The sequence below is a fragment of the Mobula birostris genome, chromosome 4 (genome assembly GCF_030028105.1).
Source record: "Mobula birostris isolate sMobBir1 chromosome 4, sMobBir1.hap1, whole genome shotgun sequence".
Lineage (NCBI taxonomy): Eukaryota > Metazoa > Chordata > Chondrichthyes > Myliobatiformes > Myliobatidae > Mobula > Mobula birostris.
This window is the reverse complement of record NC_092373.1, coordinates 33,668,408-33,694,603: the sequence shown is the minus strand read 5'-3', so window position 1 is coordinate 33,694,603 and position 26,196 is coordinate 33,668,408. Positions and strand designations below refer to the sequence as shown.

Sequence of the window (26,196 nt, the reverse complement as noted above, 5' to 3'; positions counted from 1 at the left end):
GAATGATTCCTGGAATAGGAAAAGAAGTACATGTTGAGAAAAGGAAAGTGCAAATCCCTCTATATATGGAGAGAGAACTGAGGGGGGTGAAGGGAATACCACAATCTCCCAGACCTCACTTGGGAACATATATCTGCCCTCCTCATAATATACTTAAATGGCACAGAGTAAACTGTAATCTTCTGTTTGTCGCCTTTTATCCTACTGAGCAACATGTGCTTCCAAAAACATAACAAATGAACAAATAAAAGTGCTAATTCTGACCTGCTATGCTGAACACAAGGAACGGCATTTTCAAACACTGAGCATGTAATTTAATATCATTAATTTTAAGAGGTGGTAAATTACAGGCTGTGCCATGAAATAATACTAACATAAATATTATGTTAGAATATGGTAATGGCTGTCCACGTATATTTAGAGGGTTCTGTGCCATCAAGTTTCTCTATTCCTGCTGTATTTACAGTCTGACTTACTTAAGTACATCACCCCTACTGGAGCATAGGCTGCCAACAGCAGCTCGTGGATCCTTCCTCTCCTGGGGATAAGGCCTTTCTGTTGCTCTGGATTTTTATGGGATAGGGTTGTTCACTCCTTGCCCATTTCACAGCCAGGCTTGGGACCTTCCACGGTGGAGTTTGCAGTCTGACACTGTAATTAAAAAGTATATAGTGTCCAGGCACATCATCTAGTCATGTTGAAGAGCTTCCACACACAGCAAGAAAGGTGTCAACTATAGTTAACATTCCATACAGACTGGCACATGCAATTAAATATTTTAAAAAAGAAATTGTAAAAAAACAGATTTTTATCATGGAATGGAAGTAATAATAACGCTGAACAATTTTTAGAGTTGAAGAGGTTATTTGGCAAAATTTATGATTTTGCAATGTTAACACAGCAATACTTTACTCAATCAGGACTAACATTTACTTTTATTTGCAGTGAGATAATCATGTAAAGATTGATGTTAGCACTAAATTTTTGATTCTGTGTTGGTTGCATCTCTGAAGGAGTAGGAACTCACATTTAGTACCTACTGAGTTTCTAAATGTAACTGTCTGTGTGGCAAATTGCTATCAGTTGTGGACATTAATGTGGCAATCATTACCAGTGCAAAGCTCAGCCTTAATCAAGGCTTACCTTTTAATGTAAAGTACAATTGAATCAGTCAATGTAGTTTCTAAATAGTTAGAAACATCTGACTGCCAGAATTACAAGTCAATAAACTTGACCATGTATTGCATCTTTAATAGGATTATTGTAACATCCCCTTTGCATCTACTTTGTCCTCATGGGTAGCAGTGGTGAGCTTTCATGGGGAACTAACGTTCATGATTGTGTAGCTGTATATTCTAGTTCAGAAGATTAACTTTGAGCATTTCCTGTTACTACTAACGGAACTCAGCATCTTAATTTTAACTTCTTCTCAAACATACTCAGTCTTCAATGTGCTTCATAAGTAATGGTTAAATGGCACTGCCTGACAATTTGTTCTTAAATGTAGTTGTGCGTTTAGGAAGAGTACTTTTTTAATGTTGTACAGTACTGACTATCTGTTCACATGTCTTGTACTTTTATGAAATATTTTAATATAAATTTGAATAATAAACATCTTTTGCTTGTTAAAGACTCCTCAGAAGAAACCTGTGCAGAATTATGAATGAGGGAGGAAGGATAAAAACAAAAGTGGTACTGAACTCAAGGTCACATTTTAAAAAATCACTTTCATCTTACTTCATGAAAAAGAGTTCACTGAAATGTAATGACATTAATCTGTTTTTTGAGGGGGTGGAGGTTGTGAGGGTAATACAACAGAAGCTTTTTTGTTAATTTTCTCACTGGTGTTTATAAGTTACTGCAGCTTACATTGAATTCCTGTGGGACATATATTAGTCAGACAGTACATCACAAGTAGAATTTGAAGCACATCTCAAATGTTTACCTCCACTGTGGGTCCTTATGCCACTAGAGAGTTGATTTTACAAACTTTTAATAGAGCATGGAGCTTTTCATGCCTGGAACATATGTCAGGAATTTGGGCAGAAAGATTAGAAGGCCCCGTGAGATTTTCTATCCATTAATTTTAATATTACAAGACTCCCACCTCTCTGCACTTTGATTGTGAATGGTGTTTGATCCATAAGAAAGACTTAAGCTGGGAGCAGTGTTTTGTAAGATCTACCCATTCATCTCTGGAATTTACAACATGATATAAGTTTCTTTAATTTTTGTTTAAAAGTAAATTTGTTAAATGTGGACAATAACTACATTAAGCTTTGCTAATATTGAAGAGACTAAAACAAATTGAGTTAATTGATATGATACCAGAAAACAGAAATTGTAGTTGCAATTTGCTTTGAAATGTAGTTTGTGTAGCAGTGTATAATGCAGATAAAAAAATATTTGTGCTTTTACTTGTGCTTGCAACTGTATTTTACTGTAGGTTGGTGATATATGTTAAGTGCCCTGTGTCAGTTAATAATGTTAGCATTCTCATTATTAACCTTGTGGTTGTGTTGAGTAACTTGAGTGCAGTATAGTAATCTAGGCTGACATTCCAGTACAGTACTGAAGTAATGCTACCTTGTATGAGATGGTCTTTTTTAAAAGCAATACTCTTTTCTGATGGGCATTAAAGTTCCCATGGGATGGCTTCAAAGTGCAGGAAAAAAGCCCCAGTATACCAGACAATAATTCTCTTTGAATCAACATTGTTAAAACAGATCAAGCAGTCATTATCAACTTGTTTTTTGAAAATTTGTCGTGCATAATTTGGCTATTGTGTCTGAGTACACATTGATTATCATGTCTAAGTATGCTTTAAAGGTACTTTATAAGAGCATCTGAAAGGAAATTGGAAGACATTATATAAATACAAATTTTCTGTTTCTCAGAAGATAAACAAGCATATTTAGCATTTGTTATTGCATAACATGTGAGAATAAACTATATTATCAGATGAAAATTACACCTTTTAATTATTTAAAGCCCAATTTAACATGGAGCAAGAACCAAATGTTGGGGCCATAGTAAATATTACTATGGCCTCAACATTACCTTGATATTACATTGATCTCATCAGATTGAAGCCAATGAAAGAGGAAAAACTGAAACAATATTTCAGGTGAATAGCTTAGAGCAGAAATGGCCTGGTCCATATTCTCTCATCCCAACGCGTTCATTCATGTCATTGATGTGCAGATCCTGTTTGCTATTAAGAGGCCTTATGCTCTTCTTTGAACAGAGACACAACTACTTCCATTCTGTCAACATGCATCTTCACCTGGTTGAACTTGTTCTCACAATTTCCGCTTAAACCCCACACTCTTCCTCCAGATCAAAGGTGTAGCTGTGGGAGCTTGCCTGAGTCTAAGCTATTATACCTGTTTTTCCGTTTGAGTATTTCATCATTTTTGGAATACACATGTCCTGCACCTTCCTCATTTTCCCAAAAATGCATGTCATTGCTGCACGGCTGACGTCCCTGCCAACAGCTCCTTCCAATTTACTTTGGCTAACTTCTCTCTCATACCACTGTAATTTCCCTTACTCCACTGAAATACTGCTACATCAGAATTTACTTTCTCCCTATCAAATTTCAAGTTGAACACAATCATATTGTGATCACTGGTTCCTCAGTGTTCTTTTACCTTAAGCTCCCTAATCGCCTCCGGTTCATTACATAACACCCAATCTGGAACAGCTGTTCCCCTAGTAGGCTCAACGATAAACTGCTCTAAAAAGTTATCTCTTAGGCATTCAACAAACTCACTCTCTTGAGATCCATTACCAACCTGATTTTTCCAATCAAACTACATGTTAAAATCTTCCATGTCTACCATAACATTGCCCTTTTGACTCTCCTTTTCTATTTCCTATTGTAACATGTCGTCCACCTCCCAGCCAGTGTTGGGAGGCCTATATATAATTGCCATCAACGTCCTTTTACCCTTGGCAGTTTCTTAACTCAATCCACAAGGACTCAACATCTTCTGATCCTATGTCACATCTTTCTACTGATTTGATGCCGTTCTTTGCCAGTATAGCCACACCTCCCCCTCTGCCTACCTTCCTATCCCTCTGATATAATGTGTAACCTTGGAATTCAGCTCCCAACTATAAGCATCCTTCAGCCATGATTCAGAGATGACCACAACATCATACCTGGCCATCTGTAATATCGCAACAAGATCATCTACCTTATTTCTTACACTATGCATATTTGGATACAACACCTTGAGTACTGGATTTGCTATTCTTTCTGATTCTGCATCCCTAACGATTTGATACTCAGCTTGTTGGCTGTGACTATGTCCCATCATCTGCCTGCCCTTCCTGACAGTCTGACTGCAGGCTATCTTTACTTTTTTACCATCTGTCCTTTCCTGAGTCCCTTCACTCCAGTTCCCACTCCCCTGCCAAGTTAGTTTAAACTCCCCCCAACAGCTCTAACAAACCTGCCTGCGAGATTATTGGTTCCCCCTCAGGTTCAGGTGCAACCCATCACTTTTGAACTGGTCATACCTCCCCCAGAAGAGATCACAGTTATCCAAGAACCTGAACCCGGCCCCCTGCACCAGCTTCTCAACCACGCATTTATCTGCCAAATCATCCTGTTTCTACCCTCACTGGTGCATGGCACAGGCAGCAATCCAGAAATTACTACTCGGGAGGTCCTGCTTCTCAGCTTTCTACCTAGCTCTCTAAATTCTCTTTTCAGGACCTCATTGCTTTTCCTTCCTATGTCATTGGTACCAATATGTACCAAGACATCTGGCTGCTCCCCCTCCCTGTCCAAAATGTTGTGGACGTGATCTGAGACATCCCTGAGCCTGGCACCTGGGAGGCAACATACCATCCGGGTGTCCCATTCATGTCCACAGAATCTCCTGTCTGTTCCTCTTGCTATGAAATCCCCTATCACTACCACTCCCTTCTCTCCCTTTCCCTTCTGCACCACGGACCCATGCTCAGTGCCTGTAACCCAGTCGCCATGGCATTCTCCCAGGAGGTCACCCCCCCACAAAAGTATCCAAAGCAGTATACTTGTTTTTGAGGGGAATGGCCACAGGGGTGCTCTGCTCCAACTGTCTATTTCCACTTATTTCTCAAGAAAAATGCTAAGTCAAAAACAAGCAAATAAAGTGTTGTTGGCAAGTCTGTAATCAAGCAAACAAAGTGAATTATTGAAGCTTAATGGAATCAAAGCAGTTTTTATGAAAGGACTTCATCTGTGAGTCCGTCATTGTCATCTATTATATCTGGTGCACCCAGTGCGGCCTCTTCTACATCAATGAGACCTGACACAGATTTGGGGACCGCTTTGTTGAGCTCCCCTTGCTCTGTCTGACGCAAAAGGCAGAATCTCCCGGTAGCTACCTATTCCAATTCAACTTACCATTCCCATTCTGACATGCCTATCCATGACCTTCCCTACTGCCATAATGAGGCAAAACTCAGGTTGCAGGAACAACACCTTGTATAGTATTCCATCTGGGTAGCCTCCAACTTGATAGCATGAAAATCAATTTCTCTAACTTCTTGTAATTACATCCCCCTCCCCCTTCATTCTTTTTCCATTCCCAAATCTGGTTACACTCTTTCTTCTCCTCCTGGTTCAGCATCTCCTTCCATGTTCCACCGTCCTCTCCTATTAGGTTTCTCCTTCAGTCCTTCACCTCTTCCACCTATCACCTCCCAGCTTCTCACTTCAACCATCCCTTTCTCCTACCCACCCATTTTCCTCCCCACCTGCTTTCACCTATCTCCTGTGAGTTTGTACTCTTTGCCCATCCCCACCTTTGTATTTTGACTTCTGCCCTCCCACTTCCTTTCCAATCCTGATGAAGGGTCTAAACTGGAAACATTGACTGATTATTCCCCTCCATAGATACTGTCTGGTACCATTTTTTGTACTCCTTCTGTCATCATATTCTTTGCTTACCACCCTTTGCCCCCTTTTAATCCATGTCTTACCGTGATTCACAGCAGATTCATAATGTTTTGAGTGCAAATTTGCCAATTTCTTCTCTTGAGTTGTTACTTCCTCAGGGATTAGGAAGGATTATGTCATACTAAACACAGTTTATTAATAAAGTATGGAATCTACACTCAAAATGTATGGAATATTCTGAATTAGATTTGGTAATCACAATATTTTATGTGAGAATGAATAAGACTAACTTGTAGTAAACTGTATCTGAATATGGACATCAGATTGCTCTTTCTCCAATTTGATGCTACCTCCTCGTGTTGACTGATTCCATCATAATGATTGTCAATGGCTCACAGATCTTCCCAATAGTCCTGCTAAACATGCTGAGACATGATTTGTCTGCTTCTGAAGATTTATCGCATCTGAATCATTTTGACCTTTCTTGGGAGAAATATGTATTAAATTGATATGATTTAATGCAGTGCTGGACATTTAAAAGAAAAACAGATGCTTTCTGCATTATATGTTAAGGGTTAGTAATTCTATATGATGTATGCAACAACAAGGAGTTTTAGTCCACTGAAATTCAATGTAATTCAGGATGGAGATTATAATTTGGTCTATTGGGATTTCACTTTAAATTTTGCAGAATAAGTATTCCAATCAGACTGGCCAAATATCCATTCCAGTCACTGAACAGGTTTTTTTATATATGAGAGATAATAGGCTTTTGTGGTGTAATTTGATGTAATTCTTTGCAAACATATTTGAGAATATTGAATTTAAGTTTATCTGTGACCAGACATACTATTCCCTGAGCACAGATGCTCAAAAATTCTATGTTCAAGACCTTTTTCCCTCTGGTATTTGTCAACACAATTTCACTTCCTGCATCAATGGAAATAAATGCAGAAAATGCAAAAAAAAACTCCATGCAGAAACTCAGAGAATCAAAGTTAGCATTTCAGTATTAATTTTCCAGGTCTATTAACAGGAAAAGAAGTGGGGGAGGGAAAAAGAAAAGGGACCTTTGCAGAATGGACGGTTTGCACCTGAACTGGAGGGGGACTAATATCCTCGTGGGAAGGTTTGTTAATGCTGCAGAGTGGAGTTTAAACTAGTATTGCAGGGGCTGGGAGCCAGAATGCTTAAACAGTTAGTGGTGGTTATGGAGGCAAATGTTAGTAAGACCTTAGAAAAAGTTAGCAATCAAAAGGTTGAGCATGGTGTGACAAAATCAAAAGGGTTAATACAGGACTGAAGGTGCTGTATCTGAATGTGCACAGCATATGGAATAAGGTAGATGAACATGTAGCACAGTTTCAGATTAGCAGGTATGATGTTATAGGCGTCACAGAATCATGGCTGGAAGATTATAGCTGGAAGTTTAATGTCCAAGGATAGACATTGTATTGAAAGGATAGGCAGGTAGGCAGAGGGTGTGGTGTTGCCTGTTGGTAAAAAATGAAATAAATTATTAGAAAGAGGTGACATAGGTTTGGAAGGTGTGGAATCATTGTGGATAGAGCTAAGGAACTGTCAGGGAAAAAGACCCCAATGAGAGTTCTATACAGACCCCCAAACAGTAGTAAGGAAGTGGCCCATAAATTACAATAGGAGATGGAAAATGCATGCCAAAAGGGCAATGTTACAATAGTCTTGGGGGACTTCAGTATGCAGCCTGATTAGGAAAAATAGATTAGTGCTGGATTCCAAGAAGGGAATTTTCTAGTAGGCCTATGAGATGTGTTTTTAGAGCAGCTCGTGGTTGAGCCCACTAGGAGATCAGCTATTCTGGATTGGGTGTTGTGCAATGAACCAAAACAGATTAGAGAACTTAGGTAAAAGAACCCTTAGGAGCAAGTGATCATAATGTTTTTGAATTCACTCTGAAACTTGAAAATGAGAAGCTAAAGTCAGATGTTTCAGTATTACAGTGGACTAAAGGAAATTACAGAGGCATGAGAGAGGAGTTGGCCAGAATCGATTGGAAAAGAACACTGGCAGGGATGACAGCAGAGCAGCAATGGCTGGAATTTCTGGAAACCAGTTGGGAGGCACAGGATATGTACATCCCAAAGAGGAAGAAGTATTCTAAAGGCAAGATGACATAACCGTGGCTAACAAGAGAAGTCAAAGCCAACATAAAAGCCAAAGAGAGGGTATATAATAGAGCGAAGATTTGCAGGAAGTTAGAGGATTGGGAAGCTTTTAAAAGGACAAGAAAAGGCAACTAAAAAGTTACTAAGAATGTGAAGACGGAACCCAAAAGTAAGCTAGCCAATAATAATAAAGAGAACACCAAAAGTTTCTTCGGATACATGAAGTGTAAAAGAGAAGCAAGAGTGGATATTGAACCATTGGAAAATGATGCTGGAGAGGTAGTAATGAGAACAAGGAAATGGCAGATGAACTGAATAAGTATTGTGCATCAGTCTTCACAGTGGAAGACACTAGCAGTATGGTGGAATTTCCAGCGTGTAAGGGGACAGAAGTATGTGAAGTTTTCATTTCTAGGGAGAAGTTTCTTGGGAAACTGAAAGGTCTGAAGGTAGGTAAGTCATTTGGACCAGATGGTGTACACTCTAGGGTTCTAAAAGAGGTGGCTGAAGATTGTCAAGGCATTAGTAATGATCAGAATCTGAGATTCTGGAATGGTTCCGGAAGACTGGAAAATTGCAAATATCACTCCACTCTTCAAGAAGGAGAGAGGCAGAAGAAAGGAAACCATAGGCCAGTTAGTCTGACCTCAATATTGGAGTGAATTATTAAGAATGAGGTCTTAGGGTACTTTGAGGCATATGATAACATAGACCGCAATCATCATGGTTTCCTCAATGGAAAATCTTGCCTGATAAATATGTTAGAATTCTTTGAAGAAATAATATGCAAGATAGCCAAAGGAGAATTGGTTGGTGCTCTGTACTTGGATTTTCAGAAGGCCATTGACAGGTTGCCATACATGAAGCTGCTTAACAAACTACAAGCCCATGGTATTACAAGAAAAACTCTAGCATGGATAAAGCAGTGGCTGATTGGCAAGAGGCAAAGAGTGGGAATAAAGGGAGCCTTTTCTGACTGGCTGCCTGTGACTAGTGGTGTTCCACGGTGGTCTGAGTGGGACCGATTCTTTTTACGTTATATGTCAATGATTTGGATGATGGAATTGATGGCTTTGTTGCAAAGTTTGCAGACAATATGAGGATAACTAGAGGGACAGGTAGTTTTGATGAAGTAGAGAGGCTACAGAAGGACTTAAATTAGAGAATGGGCAAAGAAATGGCAGATGGATTACCGTGTCAAAAGTGTATGGTCGTGCACTGTGGTAGAAGAAATGAAAGGGTTGACTATTTTCTAGATGGAGAGAAAATACAAAAAAAGTTGAGATGCAAAGTACTTGGGAGTCCTTGTGCAGGATTCCCTGAAGGTTAATTTGCAGGTTGAGTATGTGGTGGGGAAGGCAAAAGCAAATTTAGCATTCATTTCAAGAGGACTAGAATATAAAAGCAAGGGTGTAATGTTGAAACTTTATAAAGCACCTGTGAGGCCTCACTTGGCGTATTGTGAGCAGGTTTAGGCATCTTATCTGAGAAAGGATGTGCTGAAACTGGAGAGGGTTCAAAAGAGGTTCACAAATATGATTCCAGGATTGAATGGCTTGTCATATGAAGAGTGTCTGATGGCTCTGGGCCTGTGTTCACTAGAATTCAGAAGAATAGGGGTGACCTAATTCAAATTTAATGAATGCTGAAAGGCCTTGATAGAATAGATGTGGAGAGGAGGTTTCGTATGGTGGGAGAGTCTAAGACCACCAGAGGGCACAGCCTTAAAATAGAAGGGTGTCCTTCTATAATAGAGATGAGGAGGAATTTCTTTAGCCAGAGAGTGGTGAGTCTGTGAAATTCTTTGCCACAGGCAGCTGTGGAGGCTAAGTCTTTATGTATATTTAAGGCAGAAGTTAATCGATTCTTGATTGGTCATGGTGTGAAGCGATTCGGGGAGAAGGCAGAAGTTTGGGGCTGAGAGGAAAATTGGATCAGCCATGATGAAATGGCAGAACAGACTCAATGATCCAAATGGTCTAATTCTGCTCCTATAGCTAATGGACGTTTTGTGAGACGCAGGAAAGATACAGCTTTAAATATGACAGTGAGGGAAGGCAAAGAGGTTGGTAACAGAATGAATAAAGGCACAAATACTGCATTCAGAGATGGTTCAAATAACAATAGCAGAATAATTATCAATGCAGCTTGGAAAAATTGATAGGGGTGGCTATGGTTTGAAATTTTTATAGGTACTGTCACTACACTATCACAGTCTTTGATACAGTTAGGATTATATACCCATTCAGTGGAACAACCAATGCATTTTGGAAGAAATTTGTCTCTGAAAGGAGAATTAAAGAAAAAAGTCAAAAATGTAAAATAAGACAACTGAAAACATGATTCCCCAGCAGCTCTTTTTTGAGTTTCGCAAGTTCTGTTTGTTTAATCTCAATTATTAGGCAAATCAAAAAACTATTTAGAGAGACAGCTCACTTCAATAACAACCATTTAGTTACAATACATACCTGTGTGTCTCACTTTTCTTAACCCTGTGAACTGGGTATTTTGTGAATGATTAGCTCAAGGTTCCAGATATTGGTTTGAATGCGTTAGACTCTGTGTCAATGCTGAATGCATAATTGTTTAATATTGGAAGTGCTCTATGTAGGGCTACTTTTTTGACCCTTGTGTACTTTCCCAAGGAACTTTTGAAATTGCACTTTTTCTGTAACTTGATATTTTGCATTGTTTTATGCAGAACTAAGTGGATCTTTCTAAAAAAAAAGATATTTCTGTCCTTCAAGAAAACAGGTGTAATAATTTCACATGATGCAGTGATTGGATTGATAGTGACAAGTGTAATAATTTTTACATGACAGAGTCAAGCATTGTGTGTGAACAGTTCCATATATGATGTTTTTCTAACTCATCCTTAATTATTGAGTTACCTTTATAATGAAAAACAAGTGACCCATGAAAACAAAGTACCAGAGGGTTCCCTTGTATTTAAGTTATCAGTTATTTAAGGGGCAGGTAGAATGTATGGGTATAACTTGAGAAAAGTAGTGAAAATCCTTTTATAACTTATGGACCCTGTTGAAATGAATGAATCAATAAACTTTATTATCCTGTAACAGGGAACAAGGATCTGGAAGAACAGGAGGTACATTATGTCCTATGTATTCTAACTAAAATTCCATCAATTCCAATGCTATACATAGGTGTAATTCAAACTTGAATTTATCCCCAGAGTACATGTTGTTAATTAAAAACATACATAAGATATCAGCTTTGTTTCTTGTTTCTTCCAGAAGGATACACTTAGAAATCGGATTGTGGAGGGCTATAAAGACTACAGTTGTTCTTTCAGGGTCCTCCATCCATCTAACATGGAGGGGCCAGGAAATGAACACTGGGGATTGGCATCAAATGCGTTTTCCGAAACTTTCAGTCAGTCAAGTATACGTACACAGTGCCTGAGCAGGTCACAATGTAGTACTGGGATTCAGCCTTGGGAAAATGCCTTTTAAATTACATACTTAACTAACTCCCACTTAGACATCTCCACAACTTAAGTAATTTGACTAAATTAGTTTGAAAAGTGTAAGTTAACCAAGTACATGCCCTTCTACCTTGAATTGTGGCGAGGGTGCTAGACTCCAGAATCCCAGCATATAGTGACCAAAATATTTGGGAATTCTGCATTTGTGTGAGAATCCCAAAAGTTCTTGTATTGAAATTGAGAATTGCCAGAACTGCTGACACTTTCAGCAAGTTTGACACATTTTAAAATTACCATTATTTAAAAGGATCAATTGAATTGGTTTAGCTTCACATGTACTAATGTATAGTAAAAACCATAAGACCATAAGACAAGGGATCAGAAGTTGGCCATTCGGCCCATCGAGTCTGCTCGCCATTTTATCATGAGCTGATCCATTTTCCCATTTAGTCCCACTCCCCCGCCTTCTCACCATAACCTTTGATACCCTGGCTACTCAGATACCTATCAATCTCTGCCTTAAATACACCCAGTGACTTGGCCTCCACTGCCGCCCGTGGCAACAAATTCCATAGATTCACCACCCTCTGGCCAAAAAAAATTTCTTCGCATCTCTGTTCTGAATGGGCGCCCTTCAATCCTTAAGTCATGCCCTCTCATACTAGATTCCCCCATCATGGGAAACAACTTTGCCACATCCACTCTGTCCGTGCCTTTTAACATTCAAAATGTTTCTATGAGGTCTCCCCTCATTCTTCGAAACTCCAAGGAATACAGTCCAAGAGCAGACAAACGGTCCTCATATGTTAACCCTCTCATTCCTGGAATCATTTTAGTGAATCTTCTCTGTACCCTCTCGAACATCAGCACATCCTTTCTTAAATAAGTAGCCCAAAACCGCCCACAGTACTCCAAGTGAGGTCTTACCAGTGCCTTATAGAGCCTCAACATCACATCCCTGCTTCTATACTCTATTCCACTAGAAATGAATGCCAGCATTGCATTCAGCTTCTTCACCACCGACTCAACCTGGAGGGTGACGTTAAGGGTATCCTGCACGAGGTCTCCCAAGTCCCGTTACGTCTCTGAACTTTGAATTCTCTCCCCATTTAAGTAATAGTCTGCCTGTTTATTTCTTCTGCCAAAGTGTATAACCATACACTTTCCAACATTGTATTTCATTTGCCACTTCTTTGCCCATTCTTCCAATCTATCCAAGTCTCTCTGCAGGCACTCTGTTTCCTCAGCACTACTGGCCCCTCCACCTATCTTTGTATCATCAGCAAACTTAGCCACAAAGCCATCTATTCCATAATCCAAATCGTTGATGTACGACGTAAAAAGAAGCGGCCCCAACACAGACCCCTGTGGAACACCACTGGTAACCAGCAGCCAACCAGAATAGGATCCCTTTATTCACATTCTCTGTTTCCTGCCAATCAGCCAACGCCCTATCCATGTATGTAACTTTCCCGTAATTCCATGGGCTCTTATCTTGTTAAGCAGCATCATGTGTGGCACCTTGTCAAAGGCCTTCTGAAAATCCAAATATACAACATCCTCTGCATCTCCCTTGCCTACTTGTAATTTCCTCAAAAAATTGTAATAGGTTTGTCAGGCATGATTTTCCTTTAAGGAAACCATGCTGAGTTCTGCCTATCTTGTCATATGCCTCCAGGTACTCCATAACCTCATCCTTGACAATCGACTCCAACAACTTCCCAACCACCGACGTCAAGCTAACAGGTCTATAATTTCTTTTTTGCTTCCTTGCCTCCTTCTTAAATAGCGGAGTGACATTTGCAATCTTCCAGTCCTCTGGAACCATGCCAGAATCTATCGACTTTTGAAATTTCATTGCTAATGCCTCCACAATCTCCACAGCTACTTCCTCCAGAACACGAGGGTGCATTCCATCTGGTCTGGGAGATTTATCTACCCTTAGATTATACAGCTTCCAGAGTACTTCCTCTGTCATAATTGTGACTGTGCACACTTCTCTCCCCTGACACCCTTGAGTGTCCGGTATACTGCAGATGTCTTCCTCAGTGAAGACTGATGCAAAATACTTGTTCAGTTCCTCCGCCATCTCCTTATCTCCCATAACAATTTCTCCAGCATCATTTTCTATCGGTCCTATATCTACTCTCACCTGCCTTTTACGCTTTATATACTTGAAAAAGCTTTTAGTATCCTCTTTGATATTATTTGCTAGCTTCCTTTCATAGTTCATCTTTTCCCTCTTAATGACCTTCTTAGTTTCCTTTTGTAAGCTTTTAAAAACTTCCCAATCCTCTGTCTTCCCACTAATTTTTTGCTTCCTTGTATGCCCTCTCCTTTGCTTTAACTTTGGCCTTGACTTCTCTTGTCAGCCACGGTTGCATTCTTTTTCCATGCGAAAATTGCTTCTTTTTTGGAATATATCTGTCTTGCACCTTCCTCGCTTCTCACATAAACTCCAGCCACTGCTGCTCTGCCATCCTTCCTGCTAGTGTCCATTTCCAGTCAACTTTGGCCAGTTCCTCTGTCATGGCACTGTAATTTCCTTTACTCCACTGAAATACTGACACATCGGATTTTGGCTCTCTTTTTCAAATTTCACAGTGAATTCAATCATGTTATGATCACTGCCTCCTAAGGGTTCCAACTCAATCTCTCTAATCACCTCCGGTTCATTACACAATACCCAATCCAGTACAGCCGATCCCCTAGTGGGCTCAACAACAAGCTGTTCTAAAAAGCCATCTCGCAGACATTCTACAAATTCTCGCTCTTGAGATCCAGTGCCAACCTGATTTTCCCAATCCACTCGCATGTTAAAATCCCCCACAATTATCATAACACTGCCCTTCTGACAAGCCTTTTCTATTTCCTGTTGTAATTTGTAGTCCACATCACTGCAGCTGTTTGGAGGCCTGTATATAACTGCCATCAGGGTCCTTTTACCCCTGCGATTTCTTAGCTCAACCCATAAAGATTCTGCACCTTCTGATCCTATGTCACCTCTTTCTAATGATTTGATATCATTTCTTACCAATAAAGCCACGCCTCCCCCTCTGCTTACCATTGTTTTGCTTGGCATCTGTAAAGATCATTATAACCCAGCTTGAGGTAGTACAAGGGAAAACAATGAGAGTGCTGAATAACATGTTACAGTTACTGAGAAAGTATAGTGCATGCAGACAATAAGGTGCAAAGCCATAATGATATAGATTGTGAGGTGAAAACTCCTACTAATTGTATTATCTAATTCAGGTACTCAGACATTTTAGTTCCATTTTATTGTTTACAGCTAAATTTGATTATTTATTGTATATTTTCCTTCCAAGATAATAAGATAGTGAATTTTACTGTAGGCAAAGGTAGTGTAATTTCAATGTTAATTAGCATAACAGATGTTGTGTTGTAAAATCTCTGTCCAATTCTTTACTGGCTGCTGTGTTTGCAATGCTGTGAAGAGTAGAACGCATAGTCTATGAAGTGTTGCTGACTTAATTGAGAAGTTGTGCTATGTTAATATTTTTAATGACTACAGTATTGTAAAATATAATCTTAGATAAATGACCATGAATTTCTCAGTACCATTCCAGCATTATCAAATTAAAACTGCTGGGATTACTGTTTATTGCTTTAGAAAATAAAATACTTCTACATATATTTCTGCTGCCAATTATAACTTTGTAAATTCTGGTTGAAATACAATACGGTGCAAAAATCTTAGGCACATATATTTCACTAGGGAAGCCTAAGACTTTTGCACAGTACTGTATTTGTCAATGTGGAGTGGAGAGCAAGTTTGTAAATCTGACAGCAGCAGAGGATGTACAGAATGGTGAGGGTGGAGCACCGTGGGAGGAGTGTGGGCAGGTGGCAAAGAAAGAGTGTGCCAGGGGCAGGGGTGGCACAGTTACAGACACTCCCAGCTCTGAGACATCAGGCGAGGTAATTTCATTCCAAACAATTGGTTTATTGATCATTACAGAATGTCTCTCTGGTGCTCCTCAGTCCCTTCCTCTACAGCAGTACAGTGCAATAGATAGAATTACTACAGTACTTTGCACAGTACTGTACTTGGTCTAAAATTACATTATTTTTCTAAAAACTTGTATCTTATTTTATTAAGTATCATTTTTATTCTGTCTCCATTTTCCCCAATAATGTCATCCAACGTAGTTAGCAGCCAACTGATAAATATTTGATGTGGCTGTTAGTACAGAGTTTAGAAATGACTATCAGGATTTTGTACCCTGAATCCCCTCACTCCACCCATTCTGTGTGAGAAATAATCTCATTATACCAACAAACAAAACATTAAGTTCAAGAATTCCCTTTTTATATATCATTACTTCTCTACTTCTTCACCATTAAGACACACCTTAAATTCTTAACTTTTACCAATTTTTACATCATCTCATCCAGTATATCTTGGACAGTGTCAGATTTTAATATGTTACATGTTAAGTATCATGGGGAATTTCATTCTATTAAAGAAACTATTTAAATCTTACATCCATCCCACAAACTGAGGCAGTAAAAATCTCTGTGTTATTTTTTTTTAATTTCAAAATATACTTTATTCAAAAATAAAATTATATACAATAAACCATTCAATAACTTTCCATCCTTTACATACGTTTCCATTATAGTCAGTACATATCCATACTTATGGCCACCCACGTGGCACTCCAGTTGTTCACCTTACCACATCATTGTTGAGGGGTATACTCCCCGCCACCCGACCCCTCCCACTCCCGCGGGTGAAGAAACCTACACCGTGGTCCTTTCGCACTGGGCCCTTGCGGTGGCTGCACCGAGTTTCAGTACGTCCCTCAGCACGTACTCCTGCAGCCGAGAATGTGCCAGTTGGCAGCATTCTCCCATGGACATCTCCATGTGCTGGTAGATCATCAAGTTTCGGGCTGACCAAAGAGCGTCTTTCACCGAGTTGATGATCTGCCAGCAGCACCGGATATTATAACTCTGGCGCAACGTACAGATGTGAATTTATTAGTCTAATGGCTTGTAGAAAGAAGCTATCCCATAGCCTGTTGGTCCTGGCTTTAATGTTGTGGTACCTTTTGCCAGAAGGAAGCCAAGTGATTGCATGGGATCCAATTTTGTCAAAATTTGTAGTCCCCTTAAGAAGTAAAGATATTTTGTGATGAGAGAAACTGTAACACTACATCGAATGTGTGGTATCACCTCCACTCTGTTAAATTTACATAGATTAGGTATATCCATAAATTTTCCACAAATTTAAATTCAGTGAGACCTATTTGAAAGCTAAATCTTCGCAATGCAAAACATAATTAACAATAAAAATGTGCAATGTAATAACATAATTAACCATAAAAATGTACATAGCTCTAATTATTCTTAAGCAGTTCTTTTACACATGAGAGATTCTTAACCAAAAGGAAAACATTTGAGATCCTGGGCATTAGTGGAATTGCAGAAAATCAAAGCAAGGAAGATAGGTGAACTTTTACAACTGCTGGTTTAAATGAAGCTTCATTTACCATTCTGATTGCTGCATTTAGTAAGGATGTTGATGTCTTTGCCAGTTACAAAAAGTTCTATTCAAAAGGTTCAAAGGAACATCTAAACAAGCCTGGTGCATTTTGGAAACAAGTCCTGTGGACTGATGAAGTTAAAATAAAACTCTTTGGCTGCAATGAGCAAAGATATGTTTGGAGAAAAAAGGGTGCAGAATTTCATGAAAAGAACCTCTCTCCAACTGTTAAGCACAAGAGTGGATCGATCATGCTTTGGACTTGTGTTGCAGCCAGTGGCACGGGGAACATTTACTAGTAGAGGGAAGAATGAATTCAATTAAATACCGGCAAATTCTGGAAGCACACATCACACCGTCTGTAAAAAAGCCGAAGATGAAAAGAGGATGGCTTCTACAACAGGAGAATGATCCTAAACACACCTCAAAATTCACAATAGACTACCTCAAGAGGCGCAAGCTGAAGGTTTTGCCATGGCCCTCACAGTCCCCTGACCTAAACATCATCGAGAATCTGTGGATAGACCTCAGAAGGGCAGTGTGTGCAAGACAGCCCAAGAATCTCACAGAACTAGAAGCCTTTTGCAAGGAAGAATGGGTGAAGATCCCCCAAACAAGAATTGAAAGACTCTTAGCTGGCTACAAAAAGCTTTTACAAGCTGTGATACTTGCCAAAGGGGGTGTTACTAAGTACTGCCATGCAGGGTGCCCAAACTTTTGCTTTGGGCCCTTTTCCTTCTTTGTCATTTCGAAACTGTAAAAGATGGAAAAAAAAATAGTTTTCTTGCTTAAAGTATCAAAGAAAAGAGTCATCTTTAACTTTATGCCTTTTAGAAATCAGTTCATCTTTTACTCGCTTAGCTATTCACAGTAACAGAAATTTTGACCAGGTGCGCCTAAACTTTTGAATGCCAATGTGTGTACCTAAGACTTTTGCACAGTACCGTACATCTCAATACAAAAATTTCTTGACCAAATACAGTATTCTAATGCTTTCTCTCATTATACAGGAGATTCACATGATTTTGTAACATTTCCCTATATAAAAGGCTACAGTAAATCAATGTAATAAAGTTGCTGTCACTTGACTGCAGCATATGTTTTGAACATCACGCTACCATTTGAACCTCACTGTCCTGATAAATGAACATCTTGAGCTGCAATAGATCCACAGGGCACTGTTGAAGCAGGAGGGCAAAGAACACCTATTTATCTGGTATTGTACACATGGAATCCAACTCATCTATTTCATCAATCACGTTCCACTCTTATAGTATCCATTTCAAGGGTAGAAATATGACTCTTACAAGAAAACTAATGCTAATGAAACTTGATCTTCATGTGTGGAGTTGTAATAGGTGAATTATATCATAAATTCCTGTGTGGACTGATCATTAATATAATTTCCTTTGTCAAAATTATCACAAAAACATTTCTCCAGAAGTACACTCCATCAGAAAGACATTGATATACAATAATTAAAATGTGTAGTAATGAGAGAGAAAGGTCACAGGAGGTCTCTCCATATCTTTCACAGTCAGGATGAATCATGTGAAGAGAATCTTAATGATTTAACTGAACAAACCCCTTTTTGTGGCTGGTACAGTTATTTGATATATTTCAAAGGATTACTTTAAAATATTTGGAAGGTCAACAAGATAAATTTATTATCTAACTTTGACAATGGCGACATTTTTAAACTGTTATTATGTGCAATCTTTCTATATGAGCTTCCAAAAATTAGCTTAAATGTTAATTTACTTTAGTACAGTTACATCTTCTTTAGTCATGCTCATTCAAATTATTGGTATGTCATGGCATGCAGATCCGTTCTATTCACTTGGTCAGATCTGCACTTTACTGTAGGTAGGTCATTTGTAAGGATCTATATGAAGTTTAGCATGAAATCCTATCTAGAATTTGCAGAAACATGACTTAGAAACCTTGTTGTGCCAGAAAAGACATGCAAACTAGGCAATGTAGAGCAGGCCACTGCATGACTTATATAAAGGTTTTCCAATGTAGTACTCTATTGCACATGAGATCCAAAGTGCATTGCACAATAGAGTAAGCCTTGAACTTTTAATATGCTCAAAAACCTTCTTCCTTGCAGCTGAATAGTAGAAAACAGATTCTGGATCTTGAAAGTATTGGGAATATGGGGTGGGGGACAGGGAATATTCCAGCAGAGAATTATTCAAGGAAGGGGAATAATATCAGGAAGTCTTTGGAATGGTTCAACAATTCAGGTGTTCAGCTAGACTTTCAGGATAGGGGTCACAAGCTGTTATTTGCAGATGTGTCAGGGTTATGATGGGGTGGGGGTGGGTGCTGTCGAAATTGAGAAGTGGTGTTGAGATAGTGTGTAGTGTGGTCATGGAGACACAAGAGACTGCAGATAGGGTGTAGTGTGGTCATGGAGACACAAGAGACTGCAGATGTTGGAATCAGCGGGTCGAGCAGTGTCTGTGGGAAGAAACGAATTGTTGATGTTTTGAGTTGAAATGCTACGCTGTACGCAGTGTGGTCACTCAGAAACTGTAGCTGTGCACATTTCCTGAACACAAGATTGTCGGGGGTATTAGAATTCTTCCTGATTTCCCACGTATTGCAGGAGGAGTATTTAGTGAGTCTGAGTGTTCCTCCCATAACCTTGGACTCAGTGCTTAGACTTCTGGTTATACAAAATGCCTTCTACTTCGAATATTAGTTACTGCAATTGAAAGTTCCTAACATAATATGCATGTTATTTAATACTTTCATCTTGAGATTGAAAATACAGAATATATTTTCCTTATAATTCCAATTGAAAATGCTGGATTTAATCTCAGAGCACTAGCACTTCTCAATGAACTGTTAACAAAATTCTGAACTATGTTTACTAAAAACCTGTCTAAACAAACTCAGTTTCCTTGAATTAAATTATTTACCCTCTCAAAGTGCATTGCAGCAGTGCTGACACACCCAGTGCAGTCCACATGACTGAAATTATATTGATAGGTTTCATGGTTTAACTGTTCTCTTCCATGACCTACTTTGCATTTAGATTAGATTAGATTGGATTCAACTTTATTGTCATTGTGCCGAGTACAGATACAAAGCCAATGAAATGCAGTTAGCATCTAACCAGAAATGCAATGAATAGTGTTATTTACAAAATAACTGCGAATAAAAATTAAGTGCTACAGCACACAAATATAAAAGTACTGAGACAGTACAATATGGGTGCAATACTGCTTAGCGCTGTGATGTGAGGTTCAGCAGGGTCATAGCCTCAGGGAAGAAGCTCTTCCTGTGCCTGCTGGTGCGGGAGCGGAGGCTCCTGTAGCGCCTACCGGATGGGAGGAGGGTAAAAAGTCAATAGTTAGGGTGAGATGCATCCTTGATAATGCTTTTCGCCCTGCCCAGGCAGTGTTTATGGTAGATGTTCTCAATGGTGGGCAATTGGGTGCCGATAATCCGCTGGGCAGTTTTCACCACACGCTGGAGTGCTTTGCAGTCCAATACGGGACAATTGCCATACCACACTGAGATGCAGTTGGTGAGTATGCTCTCAATGGTACAGCGGTAAAAGTCCGTCAGTACCCAGGGACAGGGGTGAGCTTTCTTGATGCTCTGCAGGAAATAAAGGCGCTGTTGCGCCTTTTTGATAAGGATGGAGGAGTTCAGGGACCAGGTGAGATCCTCGGAAATGTGGACACCAAGGAATTTGAAGTTTGATACACGCTCTGCTACAGCTCCATTGATGTAGATGGGGACGTGAGTGTGGCTCCTAGCATGCCCGAAGTCCACAATGATCTCCTTGGTCTTCTGGGTGTTAAAGGCCAGGTTGTTGTTGGCACACCACGCGGCCAGGTGCTGGACCTTTAGGCCGTCTCGTCATCCCCTCTGATCAAGCCAACCACCGTGGTGTCGTCTACAAATTTGATTATGGAGTTAGAACCATGTACAGGAACGCAGTCATAGGTGTAAAGGGAGTACAGAAGAGGGCTCAGCACACAGCCTTGAGACACGTCGGTGTTCAGGGTGAAAGTGGAGGAGGAGGGGTTGTCTAACTTAATGGATTGGGGTCTGTTAGTCAGAAAGTCCAAGGTCCATTTGCAGGGGGATGAGATGATACCAAGCTGGTGATGTTTGGCGATCGACTTGGAGGGGATCACAGTATTGAATGCCGAACTAGAGTCAATGAACAGCATTCTGACGTAAGAGTTGGGGCTGTCCAGGTGGGTCAGGGCAGAGTGAAGTGCCGTGGAGATGGCGTCCTCTGTTGACCTGTTGGTGCGATAGGCAAATTGATGGGGGGCCAGGGTAGTGGGCAGACAGGATTTCAGGTATGATAGAACCAGTCTCTCAAAGCACTTTGCAATGATGGGGGTGAGTGCAACTGGGTGGAGGTCATTTAGGCCCGTGGCAGTGGAATGCTTTGGTACTGGCACGATGATGGCGATCTTGAAGCTTGTGGGGACAACCTTACTCACCTCCTGTGGTTCCATATGTGAACTATCACACTGATTCTTTTGGGAACATTTTCTCTTTTGTTTGTAACATACTTATAGAATCTTTTATGATACTCCTTTATTTTAGCTGCCAAGGATATCTCATATCTCCTTCTTGAGCTCTTCATTTCCTTTTTAAGTATACTCCTACATACCTTGTACTCCTCAAGGGATTTGCTTAATCCCAGCTGCCTTTACCTGATATTTGCCTCCTTCTTTAAACTGACCATATCTTCATCAGTCAGGGTTCCCTGATGTTGGCAGCCTTGCTGTTCACTCCAACAGCTACATGCAGGCACTGAACTCTCCCTCTCTCAGCTTTAAAAGCTTACCACTTACTAGATGTCCCTTTATCTGCTAACAGCCCTCCCATTAATCTTTGGAAGTCCCTGTCTACTGTCATCAAAATTGCCTTAGAACTGATCTGTGGAGCTGTGCTCATTTTCATAAATCATTTTCCATGTATCATTTTTCATAACTTATTTTAAAACTTTTATAACTTATTTGAAACTGCTTCCCCACTTCCATTTCAGCAACTTCCCTAGCCTCATTTCCCAGGAGGAAGTCAAGCATTGTCCTTGTTTCCCTAAGTGCTGTTGTTTCATAACGTATGCTATCTTTGAGTTGCTAAGTCGCATTAATTTTATTCCTACTGCCTGAAGTTTAATTTTGTTTATAAAAATAAACGCTGTTTGTCAAATCCTAAGTAGTTTTTCACATACGTCCCCTGTGATCCTTATCCTGAAAATGTTAGGTAACATACAAAATGCTGGAGGAACTCAGGGGGTCAGTCACCATCTTTGGAGGGGTATAAAGAGTCGATGTTTTGGACTGAGACCCTTTATCAAAACTGTATGAAGGGTCTAGGCCGGAAATATTAACTCTATATTCTTCTCTATAGATGCTGCCAGACTTGCTGAGTTCCTCCAGCATTTTGAGTATATTATTCTGCAGAATCTCTTCTGTTACTGAAAAGGTTAACTTGGGTTGGGCACAGTTTGCAAGGCTGGTGGCAATGTGTATTAGATCTCTCTCCTTTAACTGATGGAGTCTGAGCCCCTTCAGTGATTGCAGTCTGATTCTTGATAAGATAATGTCAAAATTAGCTGAGGAAGAGAGGGCACATGGAGAAATTCGACCTCTGCTATTGCAAAGGTGCAATGTGTTAATTATGACATTGGAAAAGCTTCCCCTGTTCAATTTAAATTGACTCCTGTACTTTCTAGCTGAAGCTTTCTTTAGATATTTATGATTTCCTTATTAGATGAAGCAACAATTTCAAACTTCGTATCCCATATCGTTACTTCTTTTGGAGCTTTAGAATTTAAAGCTGGTGCAGTGACAGTGGGAATTATTTAATCCTTTGGAGTATTTCCTGTGATTAAAGCAGTTAGTGGTGCATAGGATTCTGTTAAGTTTTACCCTTTCCCACAGTAGTTAGAAACTGTAATTAGACTAATCTTCTTACATTTTAAATGTAACTTTAAGTAAAAAAAAACATTTTAGTAGAATATTGTCTGCCTTTTATATCTAATTTCAAATAAATCATGGGCCATTTAGCACATATGTTTTAAAACCAGAAGCACACAAAATCACAGATTTTTAAACTAGAGTACAGGAAAACTTATGGCAGTATGTAAAATAGTATTTGAAGTCATCATTCCTTGCAATTTGCTGAACTACAGGTGTGAAATACACGTATAAATATCAAGTGATAACATGATCAGGTATATCATGAGATTTATTGATCTCCAGTCTTCCAATTCTGTGAGTTGGCTAAACATAGGTGATGAAATCGGATTGACAGTGTGTGGTTTATCTAGGTGGTGGGAGGTTCAGGGTAGGGACAAAGGAAAACATAGCTCACAGGGATAAACAGAGGAAATCTGCTCATATCTAAGTCTCTGTCACAGTACCATTGGAATCTAGTGCACTTCTCAATACAAGTTAGTGTATGTAATGGAAATGTAACTGAAAAGTGGGTGGGGATTGTGATTGACAAAATAATTTTGAGATAAGGAAAACATGGAGAGATGGCAGTTAACTAAACAGTGTTGAGATTGAGATATGTCCAATCTGAATATCAGAACACAGTTTGCAAATAGCAAGAGGAGGTAGGAAGGGAAGGAAATTTGCTTAGAATTAAATGTCCTGTGTCAGCATTAGAACAGCTTAAATGCTTCTATCTAGTCTCCATACCAGGCTGTGGCTGCATCACAGCCTGGAATGGATATACCATTGCATTTGAAGGTAAAATCCTACGAAATTTAGTGGATTCAGCTCAATACATCCTGGTAAACCCCTCACAACCATTGAATACATCTACAAACGTTTGTACTTGAAACACTGCCATAGGAAAGCAGCATCCATCATCAGAGATGCCCACCAACTTGGTCATGCTCTCTTCTCACTGTTGTTATCAGGTAGAAGATATAAGAGCCTCAGGACTTACACCACCAGATTCAAAAACAGTTTCTACATATCAACCATCAGGCTCTTGAATAAATGGGGATAACTACACTCACTTGCCCCATCATTGAAATGTTCCACAACCAATGATTTTAAGAACTTTTTATTTCATTATCTTAAGTTCTTGTTATTTATTGCTATTTATTTATATTTGCATTTGCACAATTTGTTGTCTTCTGCACTCTGGTTGATCTTTCATTGATTCTATTGTAGTTACTATTCTATAGATTTGCTGAGTATGCCCACAGGAAAATGAATCTCTGGGTTGCATACGTGACATATATGTACTTCGATAATAAATTTACTTTGAACTTTGTTCAGAAGATCTCTTTGAAATGGCAGGGGCCACTTTGGTAGAAGAAATTAAAGGATTGATTATTTTCTAAATGGAGAGAAAATACAAAAAATAACTGAGGCACATAGGGGCTTGGGAGTCCTTGTGCAGGATTCCCTAAAGGTTAATTTGAGGCTGTGATGAGGAAGGCAAATACAATGTTAGCATTCATTTCAAGAGGACTAAAATATAAAAGCAAGGATGTAATGTTGAAACTTTATAAAGCACTGGTGAGGTCTCACTTGGAGTATTATGAGCAGTTTTGGGCTCCTTATCTGAGAAAGGATGTGCTGAAACTGGAGAGGGTTCAAAAGAGGTTCACAAATATGATTCCAGGATTGAATGGCTTGTCATATGGAGAGTGCCTGATGGTTCCTGGCCTGTGTTCACTAGAATTCAGAAGAATGAGGGGTGGCCTCATTGAACCTTAACAAATAGCAAAAGGCCTTGATAGAATGGATGTGGAGAGGATATTTTCTATGGTGGGAGAGTCTAAGACCACCAGAGAACACAGCCTCAAAATAGAAGGGTGTCCTTCTAGAACGGAGATTAGGAGGAATTTCTTTAGCCAGAGAGTGGTGAATCTGTGAAATACTTTGCCACAGGCCAAATCTTTATGTACAGTATATTTAAGGTAGGGGGTTGATAGATTCTTGATTAGTTAGGGAATGAAAGAATATGGGGAGAAGGCAGGAGACTGGGGCTGAGAGGAAAATTGGATCAGCCATGATGAAATGGCAGAGCAGTCTCAGTGGGCCAAATGGCCTAATTCTGCTCCTATATTTGATGATCTTAAGATCTGTAATAACAGATCATTCAATCGTTATAACAGGATGTAAGTAAGTAACCAGGTCCAGCAGTATTTGGGTGTAGCACAGTGTCTTGCAGCTCCTGCTGGACAGCTGATGCTCTTTGTTTGGAGTTTGCACGTTCCGTCTCTGATTATGGGATCTTTGGGGTTCTCCGATTTCTTCTCCAGATCCCAAAGGTCCCATCTATGAGGCTGGAAACAAGAGCCCTTGATATTACAGGAAAGATACTAGCATAGATAGAAGATTGACTAACTGTCAGAAGGCAAATATTGCAAATAAAGTGGGCTTTTTCTGGTTGGCTGCCGCTGATTAATTATAGTCGATGCTGGGACTACTTCTTTTCACGTTATATGTCAATGATAGCTGACAAAATTGATGGTTTTGTGGCCAAGATTGTGGACAGTACAAAGATAAATACTGGGGCAGCTAGTTTTGAGGAAGCAGAGAGTCTGCAGAAGGACTTGGACAGATTGGGAAAATGGGCAAAGAAGTGGCAGGTGGAACGCAGTGTAGGCAAATATGTGGTAGTACACTTTGGTAGAAGGAATAAATGCATAGTCTATTTTCTAAATGGAGTAAAAAATCAGAAATCAGAGGTGCAAAAGGACTTGGGAGTCCCTGTGCAAGATTCACTAAAGGTTAACTTGCATGTTGAGTTGGTGGTAAGGAAGGCAAATGCAATGTTAGCATTCATTTTGAAAGGACTGGAACAAGGAAAGATGTCATGCTGAGGCTTTATAAGACATTGATCAGAGCACACTTGGAGTATTGTGAACACTGGCATTGGAGAGGATCCAGAGGAGGTTCTCAGCAATGAAAGGTTTAACATATGCAGAGTGTTTGATGGCTTTTGGCCTGTATTCACTGGAGCTTAGAGGAAAGAGGGAGGATCTCATTCAAACTTATCGAATATTGAAAGGCCTATATAGAGTGGATGCAGAAAGGATATTTCCTATATTGGGTGAGTTTAGGACCAGAGGGCACAGCTTCAGAATAGAGGCACATCCTTTTAGAACAGAGGTGAGGAGGAAAATTCTTTAGCCGGAATCTGTAGGTGGTGGATCTGTAGAATTCATTGCTACAGTCAG

At 39.7% G+C, this 26,196-nt stretch overlaps 1 protein-coding gene across 1 annotated transcript in view; it reads left to right on the top strand.

Moving 5' to 3' along the window:
- LOC140197008 (anosmin-1-like) overlaps positions 1-26,196 on the top strand; it is a 155,842-nt gene that overhangs the window by 838 nt on the left and 128,808 nt on the right. The window lies entirely within an intron of this gene.